Here is a 16,276-nt window from a genome sequence, read left to right on the forward strand (position 1 = left end):
GGAGACGCCCCTCAAACAAGGGAAGGGAGCCACATGAGTGTCAAGGGTGCGTGGAATAAGGATAATTTGTGAACATTACCATAGAACACCAATAAATGTATAAACACTGAGAATATCAGAAGAGTTTTTGCACAGTTCTTGTTTTGTGTATATTTTTTTATTATTCTGAATAATGCTTATTTTGGGAAAAAGAATGGTAGACACTCCAGAAGCACTGTCTAAGGTCCTTCCGCTGCTGAACATTGAGGGGCAGAGTCTAGTGGAAACCCCCCTCAAACAAGGGCAGGGATATCCCCTCACGGCCACAAGGGTATTTTGTTTAAAGATAGATGTGAACACTAGAGTATGAATGATGAGAATCAAAGTACAGAATCAAGGGATATGGGGAGAAAGCAGCAATGGGGAACTGATTTAGGATGATCAGCCATGATCGTATTGAATGGTGGTGCTGACTCGAAGGGCCGAATTGCCTACTCCTGCAACCTATTTTCTATGTTTCTATGACACCATCCAATGTATAGGCACTGATAATGAGTTTTTGCAGTGTTTGGTTTTGTACATATTTTTTCTTCTGCATATAGTTTGTTTTTTGGGGGGAAAAGACAGGCGTTGGATGAAAAGTGAACCCAAGACATAGATATGGTTTTGCACAGTGTTTGAGAAGTTAAACATTACTTCTGTTTATATTCTTATATTTAGACTTCTCTCTCCTCCCACATCCATTCTCATTCTATATACTCAATCAAGAAAATCAATGTGATTATAATTGTGCTAACTGAACAAGATGAAGTGTTTACATCAGAAATACCTATGAGTAGCCATGGAAGCAGAGCTAATAGTACTATTGCATATGCATCCTCTCCCATTAGAAGTAACTAATCCCTTGATCACAATACACATGGTAGGATAGAAGCAGCGGGAACAATGGGGGCACTTTTCATAATCGGCAGCTTATCAAAAAGGCAGAAACTTCAAGGGCAATTGAAGACGGATCATTGATGTGGCTCTTCCATACCGTAGCAGATGGGAGGGTAATTAAGAGTGTGTTCGACTAATAATCTAATAAAATGATTTACTTGGTTTACGTGGAGTTGAGGCTGGATAGAGTTGGGTCAGGTTACTGGATTGCTAAGATCATTGGGAGGCACAGTGGCTCAGCTGGTAGAGTTGCTATATCATCAGCGCACAAGATCCAGGTTCGATCCTGACCTTGTGTGCTGTCTGTGTGGAGTTTGCATGTTCTCCTTGTGACCGTGTAGGCCTCCTCCAGTTTCCTTCCACATCCCAAAAACGAAGATCTCAGAGAAAACCCACGTGGTCACAAACTCCGTACAGACAACACCCGGAGTCGGGATTAAACCCAGGACTTCGGCACTGCAAGTTAACAACTCTACCACTGCGCCACCATGCCACCCTGTGGGAGGGGGAGGGGAATGAGGTGGTTAAAAGGGAAATGGACACATATAGAATCAAAGAAATGTAGCTGGAGAGAAAGAGGCCATTCGGTCTATTGTGTTTGGACTGGCTCTGGCAGAACAATTCCACATCCATTTCCCTAGATATTTAAACCAACTTCTGCAGTTCTTTCCTACACAATAAAGTCTGTGCTCATTGCTTTTCTGGCTGTCTGAAGTAGGGTCTCGATCTGAAACGTTAGAAACGTCAGTAATTCCTTTTCTCCATTGATGATGTCTGTGCCGAGTTACTCCAGCTCTTTGTATCTATTTAAACCGGCATCTGCAGTTCCTTCCCACACATGATGGTTGTAAAGGTTATGTCTGATGCAAATGGTTTCATCTGAAATAAGTAAAATGCGTGGGAGGATAAGCTGCATGGTGTTAATTTTTTTGAAGATTTTGAGGATATGGTTGGTTTAATGGACAATGGCAGTGGTACATTTAGAACTTCAAAAGGTATGTGATTAGTGTAGTATACTGCTGGCTATTGAGAATTGGCTGACAGGCAGAAACCAAGGATTGGAAATAGATAGGTGGGTAACCCAGGAACCCTGATTATTCAGTCTTCTTCAACGTTGGATGAGGAAGCCAAATATCACATTTCCAATTTTACTGATGATACAAAACTTTGGAAATGTTTGAGTAGTGAGAAGGATGTAAAGATGTTTTAAAGGGATAGAAACAAGCTGATTGTGTGGGCCAGAACATAACAGAAGGAATATAATATGGCAATGTGAAGTCATCTACTGTGGCACACAAAACAAGTTTAAATTGCTTTATTGTTGTGCACTGAGATAGTGAAAAAGTTTTGTTTGCATGCTATGCAATTAAATCACGTAATACTGTACATAAATACAATCAAGCCATACACAAGCACAATAGGTAGAGAGAAGAGAAACATGCATAGTGCAGCATACAATTTCTCAACATTGTAGCATAATAGTTTCTGAGAAAAAGTCCAATGTTCACAATGATGTTGGTTGGAAATTAGGGGAAGAAGGTACAATACAATACAATACGGTTTTATTCGTCACATTGCACATAAAGTGCAAGTGAAATGAATTAGCTGCTCCCAAGTCTGAAAGTACGCGCTTTCAAGCTTTTATATCCTCTTTGTGGTTGAAACAGGGAAAAGTGGAAATGACAAGGGTGGAAAAGGTCTTTGATTATGTTGGCTGTTTTCCCAAGGGAGTGAAGTGTAAAGGTAGTCAATGGTGGGAAGTCTGGTCTGTGTGCTGGAGTGATCCACAACTCCTTGTGTTCTTGGGCAAAGCTGTTCCCAAACCAAGCTGTGATGCAACCCGGCAGTACGTTTTCTACAGTTCAACGGTAGAAGTTGAAGAAAAGTCTTTAAATTAATGCCAAATATCCTTGTCTTCTGAGGAAGTAGAAACGATGGTATGCTTTTTAGGTGACGATGGAATTCAGTGGCTCATATTATTTCCTTCATCTAAATCCATTCTGTGCTTTAACCCAATAAGGCGGTTTCAATTATGTCAATGTACAAATTGGAAGTCTGGATCATTGCCCTGGTGATTCCGGCTACCATCATCATAATGAGCTGCCCGATGATACTGCAGACTGCTGTTGTGGTGATCTGGAGGATGAAGCGTACCACCGCCATCTTGCTGGAGGGAGCAATAAAAAGCAGGATCCATCCATTCCTTTCCGATTACTTCAGGTTATTTTCAACATGGCATCAATCTCCAATGGTTAGGACAGTGCCTCATATTCTGGATCGAACCCAGCTGTAAAAGATAGAATAGTTTATGGGCCATTCTTTGGAAAGTGAACCAAAAATGTCACACATGTGATCAAATGGCATCACATACAGTAATACATTAAAAAAATATTGTAAGATTAATCTTATTCATTGCTATTTCCCTACCTGCAGAACTATAATGCATGCCTGCTAAAGATATGAACATTCTAGCTTTTTTAACATTCACAGGGTTTGTAAGATAATACCGAGTCATGAAATGTTTCCCCCGTGTGAGGCCACACACGTGACCAGTAATATTTGACCTCTGAACCTAAACAAACATTGTCAGCATAACATAAAAAAATTATCTTGATAAGCTTCGAAAAAAATATGACCGAGATGCCCCATCTAAACTAGTCCAATTTGCTTGCATTTAGCCTATTTCTCTCTAAACCTTTCCAAAGCATGTACCTGTCCACATATCGTTTAAACCATAGGTTATAGGTGAGGGGGAAAAAAATCATAGGGAACTGAGGGGCAAGTTTTTCCACTTAGAGAGTGGATGGTATAAAGAACGAGCTTCCAGGGAAAGTATTTGAGGGACAATAACAATATTTCATGGATATTTGGACAGGTAAATGGATAGAAAAGATTTAGAGGGATATGAACCAAACGCAAGTAATGAGACTAGTTTAGATGGGTCATCTTGGTTGACAGGGTTATGTCAGGCCAAAGGGCCTATTTCTGTGCTGCATGATTTTTTGGAAAGTATTGTTAGCTGGTGCACAATTATAAACGTAATAGATTATTGCTATGGAAAGACACTCTGGCACCATCTAGTAACAAAAAGATGCACAAAATCAAGGAGTTTCTGGTCTGGTCTTGCTCAAGTAAAATATCAGATGCAGCCAGTTAAAAAACTCAGTTCGGCTCCTAAAGTCATGCGTTCATTGAGCACAAATCTACTGAAGCAACAGATTTCATGAAAGACATCTCAAAAGATCACGGATTGTTCTTTAATCAACATTCATTATGATGTTACACAAAAATGCTGGAGAAACTCAGCGGGTGCAGCAGCATCTATAGAGCGAAGGAGATAGGCCATTTATGATGTTTCTCTCTTCAGTGATGTTTCCTGATGGGCTGAATTTTCCAGCATTTTGTTTTTTTATTTCCAACATTTGCCATTTTTTTGTACAAATGTACCTCTAATATCCCCTGCTAGTGCTAGACTAACAGACTGAAGATGGGTCACAACCCACAATGTTGGCTGACCATAGAGGTTTGTGTGACCCATTGAGCAACACATTTTGTTTTTTGATCAAGATTTCAGCATCTGCAGATTCCCGTGGCTCTAAATTACCGTGTACAGTTACTTGACATTTAATGATTGGGGCCAGCTGAAAAATAAATACCTTTGATGCCTGCAACTTGCATTTATGTAATTGAGATCTTCAAGAAAATGTCAGCTTGTGTACAATTGTTTCACACAAACCATGTTGTGTTAAGTTGTATGATACCTACTACCCAGCCTGAATCTCAACTCCCAGCCCAAACTTTGCACCTTTTGTTACGAAGCACTAAAAATAAAGAAATAGGACATCCAGATAAAATAAATGTAAATGGCAGGCTTGGACAATACATTTTTTTCTGGTGATTTTTAAAAGTCTATCAGTGAGGAATATATTACTCCTTTTGGTTGCTCTTACCAGAGGCTTTGTTGGAATGAGCGAGTGAACATTGCAGATGCTCTGGATCTCCTCGGGCAAGACGGCAACTGTCAGTGTGCAGATTGGCCAGGTTAAGCTCGTTAGTCCACAGAAGGTCCATGGTAGCCAAGATCTGAAAGCATAGGTCCATCAATCTTTAATAAAGAAAAAAGCTTTAAAACAAAATCAACAGAAAAGACATCTAAATTAAACATTTTTTTAAATTGAAAATCTCAATTTTTGAATGTAAATGTCAACACTTACATAGACGACTGGTGACTTCTGCTTGCCCAAGACAGCATAGAAGGAGGGTTGAGGAGGAAGGTTACTGGGAATGGAGGTCCTCCGTATCCGTTGGTGAAATCGGAGACAGAGGCAAGGGCACAAGAGAACCAGTGAATTAGTTTAGTTTAGAGATACAGTGCAAAAACAGGCCCTTCGGCCCACTGAGTCTATAGTGGGTCCACTCTTGAGGGCTCCTTGCTCCGACCCAGAGTTCAGCCACAGGGATACGTCAACCAGCGTCTCCCACCGCTCGTGGCTTCCTGGGAGGCGTCTGTTCTGTTCTTGTCTGTTATGATGCCTTGGGTTTCCCAGCAACGAGCTGTGTCAGGGTTATGCTGCTCTGGCTCTCCTCTATGTTCATACTGGATTTTTTCCTCCTCCCCGAGACCCCTTTTGCTCTCTTTCGGCCAGTGTTGAGTTGGTGGCCGCTCTACCCCCTGGCACGTTGCTGGCAGTCATCTTGGAGTAGGTCACCGAAGTCTGCAGGAAGAGGTCTCGGTGGTTCCCCGTGCCGGCTCCTCCTTTGTTCTCAGTGGCACGTCCAACCGACCATCAACCCATCCTCGACCCCCAGCCCAACCTCTTCACGTAGTGTCTAAGCCTGAGAGCTGGGTCATTTCCTCATTATTGTCTCAACACACCACTGAAGGAATCTGCATCAAGTGCTTCGTCAAAAAGGCAGCTATCATCAGAAAGATGATGCAGGAACCGGGGAACTATCCCCTCCAGGTTGAAAACAGCTTTTTGTCAAGCTTGAACCCCAACGCAATCAAGGCGGAAAAAAGCTCAATCTCTTCCCTTCTTTGCTCTCCTGTGGTCGGGGCCTCGAGCCTTCTGCTGACGAGACGATCTTGCCGGCAGTCGGGATCCCCGCATCAGGGGGAATGTCAGCTCCCCCTCGCCGGCGATTGGACCCCGGGTCGGGGCCGGTCTAGCCTGTAAGTCGTTGGACCTTCCCGACTCGGCCTCTCCCGAGACTGCAAGCTCTATGGCAAGTTCGCAGGATGCTGTTGGAGTGATCCCAGGCAAGGGATCGGCTCCGATGTTAAGTCCATGCGCTGCGGTGGGGCACAAAGTCATTTCGAGGAGACCTCCAGCTCCATCGATGTTAGGCCACAGAGCGACTGGAGATACGACCCGGAAACCAATCACATCTCTGGCAAGGTAACAAACTGAAAACAAGTTTCCTCCGAACTTCTCCCTTCTCCCCCCACATAAAACACGCTGGAGAACATTCACAGACTTATATCACACACCAAAAATTAAAAAAGACAAAAAAACAGACAGGCTATTGGCCAACCCTGTTTGTCGGGAATACAATATTAAGCTCTTTTCAGTTTTTTTTTTTACATACCTTATGTTGGACTGGGTGAGAGAAGGTAACAGATGCACTGGATCTCCTCAGGCAAGACAGTGACTCTCAGCCTAGACGCCTTGTAGAATATCATCCTCCAGGGCCAGGTTAAGCCCACTGATCCTCAGTAGCTCGAACACCGCCAATCTGTCACATCTTTCAGTACAGATCGATCTCAAATTAATATCCAAGACACTGCAGGTTTATCAGTAAATGATAGTTGTTCTTCATTGTGTTTCTCTTGTGATCCTGGGATTTTGCTGTCTTGCTATCAATGTCCACCCAGAGCACGTCAGGATCCTGGACATCTTTTGGCCAATTCTTTGTGGTGAATCTAATAGTATTGCACAGTGGAGACCAGCCTACTTCACCAATGACTATCTCCATCCCCTTCTGGTCTGTGGTGATGCTTTGGTTTCCCCAAACAGGGCTCTATTGCTCTTACCCTCCTGTATGTTCATGGCTGGGCCTTTTCCTCCCACTTTTAACCTGTGTTGACTAGGTTGGGCCTCTCTCCTCTGGCAAGTAGAGACTTCATTCCCACACTCCTTGGCTTTCAGATGTCACTTTCTGCACATTTATTCTGGCAACCTGAGCGTTGCAAGGGGTGTGAAGTGAGGGTTTCACTTCCATCACCTGGCTGTTTGGACATCCTGCAATGTTGGAGTTAACATTCAAGTATCTATTTTCTTGCAAGTGCTGCAGCTAGGGAGAGATTATTGGGTTGAAAGCAGGGATAATTTAGAAAAACTTTCTTCCGGGGATCCATTAGGTTCCACATCTCTGGTTCCTCAAACAATTATAAACTTCTTAACCTTCTGTCAGATTTATCATTAGACCTTGGTAAAGAAGCAGATTATAGCTATTGGAGAGATATTGCATCCATCCCTATCATTATATGGATTAATCAATACAACATGTTGTGTTCACATCACACAAGAACAAGCCTGCAAGTTATCATGGTCACCATTCCTCACTTTGCATTGTGGCTAAGTACCAAAAACTTTCTACCGAGCCTGAAGTTAAAATGCTGGTCTGAACTTCACATGAAGGCTACACATGTATGTAAATAAAGTAATAAGGCATCCAGACTAAAAATGCAAATTGGAGCTCTTTATGGTGCCTCTTAAAAGACTCTCAGCAGCCCAAGGACTGGTCTTTCAAAGTTCAAGAACAGAATCTCCCCGTCAACCATCAGCTTCTTGAACCACATTGCACCAGCAACGCACTCCTTCTAAACCACAACAGACTGCATCACAATGGCTGCTCCACAAAGATTATTTTTCTATTATCATGGTCTACATTCCTATAACTAATAATAACATAATGAGACAAGATATCTATTTGATGGCTGTAATGGATATCAACTCCAATATATGCCAATATAACAATTTCTTTATTTGTTATTGCTTAGACTGTGCTTTCTTTTGACTGGTTGAATTGGTGAGGGCTCTGTTCATTGGTAAACAGATGTGTAATTCCCAGAGATTCTATCTTGCCAGCAGAATCCTCTCTGAGCTGTTTGACATCTTTCTTCTGGCTTTGGCCTTAAGGTGAATCCTATGAAACTGCAAAGAGACCAGCTTGATTTTCAATTGCCGTTAGCACCAGCTACTTCTGTGTTGACTTGGGTGTGGGTTGGGTCCTGTGACAAAGATAGGCTTAATTAGGATACCTTGGCTTTCAGTTGTCGCGTTCTGCATTTGTCATAACTACTAATGGCACTTCCTCCTCTTCATCTTCTCTCCGCCCTTCGGCACCCACCAAGGGCCCGTCTTCGTCCAACCTCCGGAACCCATCGCGGGCCCGTCTTCAGCTGCCGAATCTTCGCTTCGACGGCACAACTTGCTCTCTTTAACATCCTCACTTGTGTTACCCAACAAAAAGCAGGTTCAGTTATGAAGGTCATGATCACCTGGTTGGTCCTGGATGGGTCTTTTCCCCCCTCGTCATCTGCATCTTTCTTTTCTTCAGTGTGGAATTGGTGATGACCGCATCATCTGTCAAAAAGATGCGTAATTCCTGGAGATTATGCCGTGCAAGCAGAGACCTCACCGAGCTGGTCAGGTATTCAACATCTTTCCTCTGGCTTTTCGTCTGGTGAATCCAATGACAATGCAAAAAGGAGTCCAGCTTGGTTCTCAAACGTCGTTAGCTCCAGCTGCTTCTGGTGAGTTGCGAAGCCTGGGTTTTCCCAGAGACAATCTGTAGTAGGGTTCTGATGCTCCTGTTCCTCCCATGTATGTTCCTAATTTTATCCACTGTTGACTGTCGGTTCTGTCCTGTGACCTAGATAGTCTTCATTACCAGAGATCCCTTGGATTTGACGTAACTACCACTTGCTCATTATCTTCTCTTTGACCTCCGGAAACCCACTGAGGGCCTGTCTTCAGCTATTGAGTCCTCACTTGGACAGCTCCGTCTGTCACTCCCTGAAGGCCCAGCTCACTCTCTTTGTCCGTCTCGCTTGGGTGGTGACATTCGGTAATTTGTCATAAATATCTTAGCCACATGCTCTTCTTCATCTTTCTTTCTTCTGGCTTTGTCCTTCTGGTGAATCCAATGACATTGCAAAAAGCTGGGTTCTCAATCGTCGTTAGCTCCAGCTGCTTCTGGTGAGTTGCGATGCCTTGGTTTTCCCAGACACAATCTGTAGTAGGGTTCTGATGCTCCTATTCCTCCCATGTGTGTTCCTCAATTTGTCCAGTGTTGACTTGGGTGTGGGTTCTGTTCTGTGACATTAATGGGCTTCAGTACCATTGGATTTCAGGTGTTGCTTTCTGCATTTGACGTAACTATCATTGGCACTTGCTCCTCTTCGTCTTCTCTTTGACCTCTGGAACCCACCGAGGGCCCGTCTTCAGCTGTTTAGTCCTCGCTTGGACAGCTCCGTCTGTCTTCCTCGCTCGCTGAGGGCCCAGCTCACTCTCTTTATCCGTCTCGCTAGGGTGATGAAATTGGGTAATTTGTCATAGACACCTTTTGCTACTTGCTCCTATTCTTCATCTTAAGTCCAACCTCCGGCACCCAACGTGGGCCCGTCTTCAGCTGCCGAATCCTCTCTTGGAGGGCATACATTGATCTCTTTAAAATCTTCGCTTGTGTTTCCCACCAACAAGCAGCTTCAGTTATGATGCTCATGCTCTCCTGTTTGGTCCGGGATGGGTCGTTTCCTTCTCGTCATCACTGGCATTTTCTTTTTTTCAGTGTAAATTGGTGAAGGGTCCATCTTCAGTGAAAAAGATGCATAATTCGTGGAGATTCTGCCTTGCTAGCAGGGTCCTCCCCGAGCTGGTCAGGCTATTTGACATCTTTCTTCTGGCTTTGCCCTTCAGGTGAATCCAATGACAATGCAAAAAGGAGTCGTCAAGTTTATTCGTCACATACACATACGAGATGTGCAGTGAAATGAAAAGTGGCAATGCTCGCGGACTAGCTTGGTCCAGCTTGGTTCTCACCTGGTTCTCAAACTTGGTTCTCAATCGTCGTTAGCCCCAGCTGCTTCTGGTGAGTTGTGATGCCTTGGTTTTTCCAGAGACAATCTGTAGTAGGGTTCTGATGCACCTGTTACCCCCATGTATGTTCCTCATTTTGTCCAGTGATGACTTGTGTGTGGGTTCTGTCCTGTGACAAAGATAAGGCTTCATTACCAGTGATCCTTTTGATTTCAGGTGTTGCTTTCTGCATTTGACGTAACTACCATTGGCACTTGCTCCTCTTCATCTTCTCTTTGACCTCCGGAACCCACCGAATGCCCGTCTTCAGCTGTTGAGTCCTTGTTTGGCCAGCTCCACCTGTCTTCCTCGTTCCCTGAGGGCTCAGCTCACTCTCTTTATCCGTCTCATTTGGGTGATGAAATTGGGTAATTTGTCATAGGTATCTTTGCCACTTGCTCCTCTTCTTCATCTTGTATCCGGTACCCATCACGGGGCAAGTCCAACTTCTTGCACCCACCTCGGGCCCGTCTTCAGCTGCCAAATCCTCTCTTGGAGGGCACACCTTGATCTCTTTAACATCTTCGCTTGTGTTTCCCACCAACAAGCAGCTTCAGTTATGATGCTCATGCTCTCCTGTTTGGTCCTGGATGGGTCTTTTCCTCCTCGTCATCACTGACATTTTCTTTTTTTCAGTGTTAAATTGGTGATGGGTCCATCTTCAGTCAAAAAGATGCATCATTCCTGGAGATTCTGCCTTGCTAGCAGAGTCCTCCCCGAGCTGGTCAGGCTATTTGACATCTTTCTTCAGGCTTTGCCCTTCAGGTGAAACCAATGACAATGCAAAAAGTAGACAAGTCAAATCAAGTTTATTCGTCACATACAAATACAATATGTGCAGTGAAATGAAAAGTGGCAATGCTCGCGGACTAGCTTGGTTTTCAAGCTTACTTCTCACCTGGTTCTCATGCTTGGTTCTCAATCGTCGTTAGCTCCAGCTAATTCTGGTTAGTTGCGATGCCTTTGTTTTCCCAGAGACAATCTGTAGTATGGTTCTGATGCTGCTGTTACTCCCATGTATGGTCCTCATTTTGTCCAGTGGGCGTGGGTTCTGTTCTGTGACTTCATTACCAGTGATTCCTTGGATTTCAGGTGTTGCTTTGTGCATTTGACGTAACTACCATTGGCACTTGCTCCTCTTTGTCTTATCTTTGACCTCCGGTACCCACCGAGGGCCCGTCTTCAGCTGTCGAGTCCTCGCTGGGACGGCTCGGTCCCTCTTTCTCGCTCCCTGAGGGCCCAGCTCACTCTCCTTATCCTTCTCGCTAGGGTGATGAAATTGGGTAATTTGTCATAAGTATCTTTGCCACTTGCTCCTCTTCTTTCCGGTACCCACCACGGGGCAAGTCCAACCTCCGGCACCCACTGTGGGCCCGTCTTCAGCTGCCAAATCCTCTCTTGGAGGGCACACCTTGATCTCTTTAACATCTTCGCTTGTGTTTCCCACCGACAAGCAGCTTCAGTTATGATGCTCATGCTCTCCTGTTTGGTCCTGGATGGGTCTTATCCTCCTCAGGGGTATTTTATTTTGTTCAGTGTTAAATTGGTGATGGTTCCATCATCAGTCAAAAAGATGCATCATTCCTGGAGATTCTGCCTTGCTAGCAGAGTCCTCCCAGAGCTGGTCAGGCTATTTGACATCTTCAGGCTTTGCCCTTCTGGTGAATCCAATGACAATGCAAAAAGCTTGGTTCTCAATCGTCGTTAGCTCCAGCTGCTTCTGGTGATATGCGATGCCTTGTTATTCCGGAGACAATCTGTAGTAGGGTTGTGATGCGCCTGTTACCCCCATCTATTTTCCTCACTTTGTCCATTGTTGACTTGGGTGTGGGTTCTGTCCTGTGACAAAGATAAGGCTTCATTACCAGCGATCCCTTGGATTTCAGGTGTTGCTTTCTGCTTTTGACATAACTACCATTGGCACTTGCTCCTCTTCATCTTCTCTTTGACCTCCGGAACCCACCGAATGCCCGTCTTCAGTTGTTGAGTCCTTGTTTGGACAGCTCCATCTGTCTTCCTCGCTCCCTGAGGGCCCAGCTCACTCTCTTTATCCGTCTCGCTTGGGTGATGAAATTGGGTAGTTTGTCATATGTATCTTTGGCACTTGCTCCTCTTCTTCATCTTGTATCCAGTACCCATCACGGGGCAAGTCCAACCTCTTGCACCTACCTCGGGCCTGTCTTCAGCTGCCAACTACTCTCTTGGAGGGCACACTTTGATCACCTGACCATCTTCGTTTGTGTTTCCCACCAACAAGCAGCTTCACTTATTATGCTCATGCTCTCCTGTGTGGTCCTGGATGAGTCTTTTCCTCCTCGTCATCACTGGTATTTTCTTTTGTTCAGTGTTAAATTGGTGATGGGTCCATCTTCAGTCATAACGATGCATAATTCCCGGAGATTCTGCCTTGCTAGCAGAGTCCTCCCCAAGCTGGTCAAGCTATTTGACATCTTTCTTCTGGCTTTGCCCTTCTGGTGAATCCAATGATAATGCAAAAAGGAGTCAAGTCAAGTCATGTTTATTCGTCACATACACATACAAGATGTGCAGTGAAATGAAAAGTGGCAATGCTTGCGGACTACCTGGTCCAGCTTGTTTCTTAAGCTGGTTCTCAAACTTGGTTCTCAATTGTCGGTAGCCCCAGCTGCTTCTGGTGAGTTGCGATGCCTTGGTTTTCCCAGAGACAATCTGTATTAGGGTTCTGATACGCCTGTTACCCCTATGTATGTTCCTCATTTTGTCCAGTGTTGACTTGGGTGTGGGTTCTGTCCTGTGACAAAGATAAGGCTTCATTACCAGCGATCCCTTGGATTTCAGGTGTTGCTTTCTGCTTTTGACGCAACTACCATTGGCACTTGCTCCTCTTCATCTTCTCTTTGACCTCCGGAACCCACCGAATGCCCGTCTTCAGCTGTTGATTCCTTGTTTGGAAAGCTCCATCTGTCTTCCTCATTCCCTCAGGGCTCAGCTCACTCTCTTTATCCGTCTCACTTGGGTGATGAAATAGGGTAATTTGTCATTGGTATCTTTTCCACTTGCTCCCCTTCTTCATCTTGTATCCGGTACCCATCACGGGGCAAGTTCAACCTCTTGCACCCACCTCGGGCCTGTCATCAGCTGCCAACTACTCTCTTGGAGGGCACACTTCGATCACCTGACCATCTTCGTTTGTGTTTCCCACCAACCTCCGGCACCCAACGTGGGCCCGTCTTCAGCTGCCGAATCCTCTCTTGGAGGGCATACATTGATCTCTTTAAAATCGTCGCTTGTGTTTCCCACCAACAAGCAGCTTCAGTTATTATGCTCATGCACTCCTGTGTGGTCCTCGATCAGTCTTTTCCTCCTCTTCATCACTGGTATTTTCTTTTGTTCAGTGTTAAATTGGTGATGGGTCCAACATCAGTCAAAAAGATGCATAATTCCTGGAGATTCTGCCTTGCTAGCAGGGTCCTCCCCGAGCTGGTCAGGCTATTTGACATCTTTCTTCTGGCTTTGCCCTTCTGGTGAATCCAATGACATTGCAAAAAGCTTGGTTGCCAATCGTCGTTAGTTCCAGCTGCTTCTGGTGAGTTGCGATGGCTTGGTTTTCCCAGAGACTATGTGTAGTAGGGTTCTGATGCTCCTGTTACCCCATGTGTGTTCCTCATTTTGTCCAGTGTTGACTTGGGTGTGGGTTATGTCCTGTGACAAAGATAAGGCTTCATTACCAGTGATCCCTTGGATTTCAGGTGTTGCTTTCTGCATTTAACGTAACTACCATTGGCACTTGCTCCTCTTCATCTTCTCTTTGACCTCCGGAACCCACCGAGGGCCCGTCTTCAGCTGTTGAGTCCTTGTTTGGACAGCTCCATCTGTCTTCCTCGTTCCCTCAGGGCCCAGCTCACTCTCTTTATCTGTCTCGCTTGGGTGACGAAATTAGGTAATTTGTCGTAAGTATCTTTGCCACATCCTCCTCTTCTTTCCGGTACCCACCACGAGGAACGTCCAACCTCCGGCACCCACCATGGGCCCGTCTTCATCTGCCAAATCCTCTCTTGGAGGGCACACCTTGGTCTCTTTAACATCTTCGCTTGTGTTTCCCACCAACAAGCAGCTTCAGTTATGATGCTCATGCTCTCCTGTTTGGTCCTGGATGGGTCTTTTCCTCGTCATCACTGGTATTTTCTTTTGTTCAGTGTTAAATTGGTGATGGGTCCATCTTCCGTCAAAAAGATGCATAATTGCTAGAGATTCTGCCTTGCTAGCAGAGTCCTCCCTGAGCTGGTCAGGCTATTTGACATCTTTCTTCAGGCTTTGCCCTTCAGGTGAAACCAATGACAATGCAAAAAGTAGACAAGTCAAATCAAGTTTATTCGTCACATACAAATACAATATGTGCAGTGAAATGAAAAGTGGCAATGCTCGCGGACTAGCTTGGTTTTCAAGCTTACTTCTCACCTGGTTCTCATGCTTGGTTCTCAATCGTCGTTAGCTCCAGCTAATTCTGGTGAGTTGCGATGCCTTTGTTTTCCCAGAGACAATCTGTAGTATGGTTCTGATGCTGCTGTTACTCCCATGTATGTTCCTCATTTTGTCCAGTGTTGACTTGGGTGTGGGTTCTGTTCTGTGACAAAGATAGGCTTCATTACCAGTGATTCCTTGGATTTCAGGTGTTGCTTTCTGCATTTGACGTAACTACCATTGGCACTTGCTCCTCTTTGTCTTCTCTTTGACCTCCGGTACCCACCGAGGGCCCGTCTTCAGCAGTCGAGTCCTCGCTGGGACGGCTCGGTCCCTCTTTCTCGCTCCCTGAGGGCCCAGCTCACTCTCCTTATCCTTCCCGCTTGGGTGACGAAATTGGGTAATTTTTCATAAGTATCTTTGCCACTTGCTCCTCTTCTTTCTGGTATCCAACACGGGGCAAGTCCAACCTCCGGCACCCACCGAGGGCCCGTCTTCAGCTGTTGGGTCCACGCTTGGACAGCTCCGCCTGTCTTCCTCGCTCCCAGAGGGCCCAGCTCACTCTCTTTATCCGTCTCGCTTGGGTGAAGAAATTGGGTAATTTGTCATAGGTATCTTTGCCACTTGCTCCTCTTCTTTCCGGTACCCATCACGGGGCAAGTCCAATCTCCGGGACCCACCTCGGGCCCGTCTTCAGCTGCCAAATCCTCTCTTGGAGGGCACACCTTGATCTCTTTAACATCTTCGCTTGTGTTTCCCACCAACAAGCAGCTTCAGTTATGATGCTCATGCTCTCCTGTTTGGTCCTGGATGGGTCTTTTCCTCCTCGTCATCACTGGCATTTTCTTTTTTTCAGTGTTAAATTGGTGATGGTTCCATCTTCAGTCAAAACGATGCATCATTCCTGGAGATTCTGCCTTGCTAGCAGAGTCCTCCATGAGCTGGTCAGGCTATTTGACATCTTTCTTCTGGCTTTGCCCTTCTGGTGAATCCAATGACATTGCAAAAAGCTTGGTTCCCAATCGTTGTTAGCTCCAGCTGCTTCTGGTGAGTTGCGATGCCTTTGTTTTCCCAGAGACAATCTGTAGTATGGTTCTGATGCTGCTGTTCCTCCCATGTATGTTCCTCATTTTGTCCAGTGTTGACTTGGGTGTGGGTTCTGTTCTGTGACAAAGATAAGGCTTCATTACCAGTGATTCCTTGGATTTCAGGTGTTGCTTTCTGCATTTGACGTAACTACCATTGGCACTTGCTCCTCTTTGACCTCCAGAACCCACCGAGGGCCCGTCTTTAGCTGTTGAGTCCTCGCTTGGAGGGGACACCTTGATCTCTTTAACATCTTCGCTTATATTTCCCACCTACAAGCAGCTTCAGTTGATGCTCCATCTCTCCTGTTTGGTCCTGGATGGGTCTTTTCCTCCTCGTCATCACTGACATTTTGTTTTCCCAGTGTTAAATTGGTGATGGGTCCATCTTCAGTCAAAACAATGCATCATTCCTGGAGATTCTGCCTTGCTAGCAGAGTCCTCCCCAAGCTGGTCAGGCTATTTGACATCCTTCTTCTGTCTTTGCCCTTCTGGTGAATCCAATGACAATGCATGAAGGAGTCCAGCTTGCTTCTCAATCGTCGGAAGCTCCAGATACTTCTGGTGAGTTGCGATGCCTTGGTTTTCCCTGAGACAATCTGTAGAAGGGTTCTGATGCTCCTGTTCCTCCCATGTATGTTCCTCATTTTGTCCAGTGATGACTTGGGTGTGGGTTCTGTTCTGTGACAAAGATAGGCTTCATTACCAGTGATTCCGTGGATTTCAGGTGTTGCTTTCTGCATTTGACGC

At 45.3% G+C, this 16,276-nt stretch overlaps 1 long non-coding RNA gene across 1 annotated transcript; it reads right to left on the reverse strand.

Moving 5' to 3' along the window:
* Positions 1-208: 208 nt before the first annotated feature.
* LOC129700440 (uncharacterized) lies at positions 209-5,325 on the reverse strand. The gene is made up of 3 exons (XR_008724061.1): positions 5,133-5,325; positions 4,869-5,001; positions 209-3,205 (listed from the first exon to the last, which is right to left on the reverse strand). It is a non-coding gene; the product is annotated as an uncharacterized LOC129700440 (long non-coding RNA).
* Positions 5,326-16,276: the final 10,951 nt, after the last annotated feature.

This window comes from Leucoraja erinacea, chromosome 9 (genome assembly GCF_028641065.1).
Source record: "Leucoraja erinacea ecotype New England chromosome 9, Leri_hhj_1, whole genome shotgun sequence".
NCBI lineage: Eukaryota > Metazoa > Chordata > Chondrichthyes > Rajiformes > Rajidae > Leucoraja > Leucoraja erinaceus.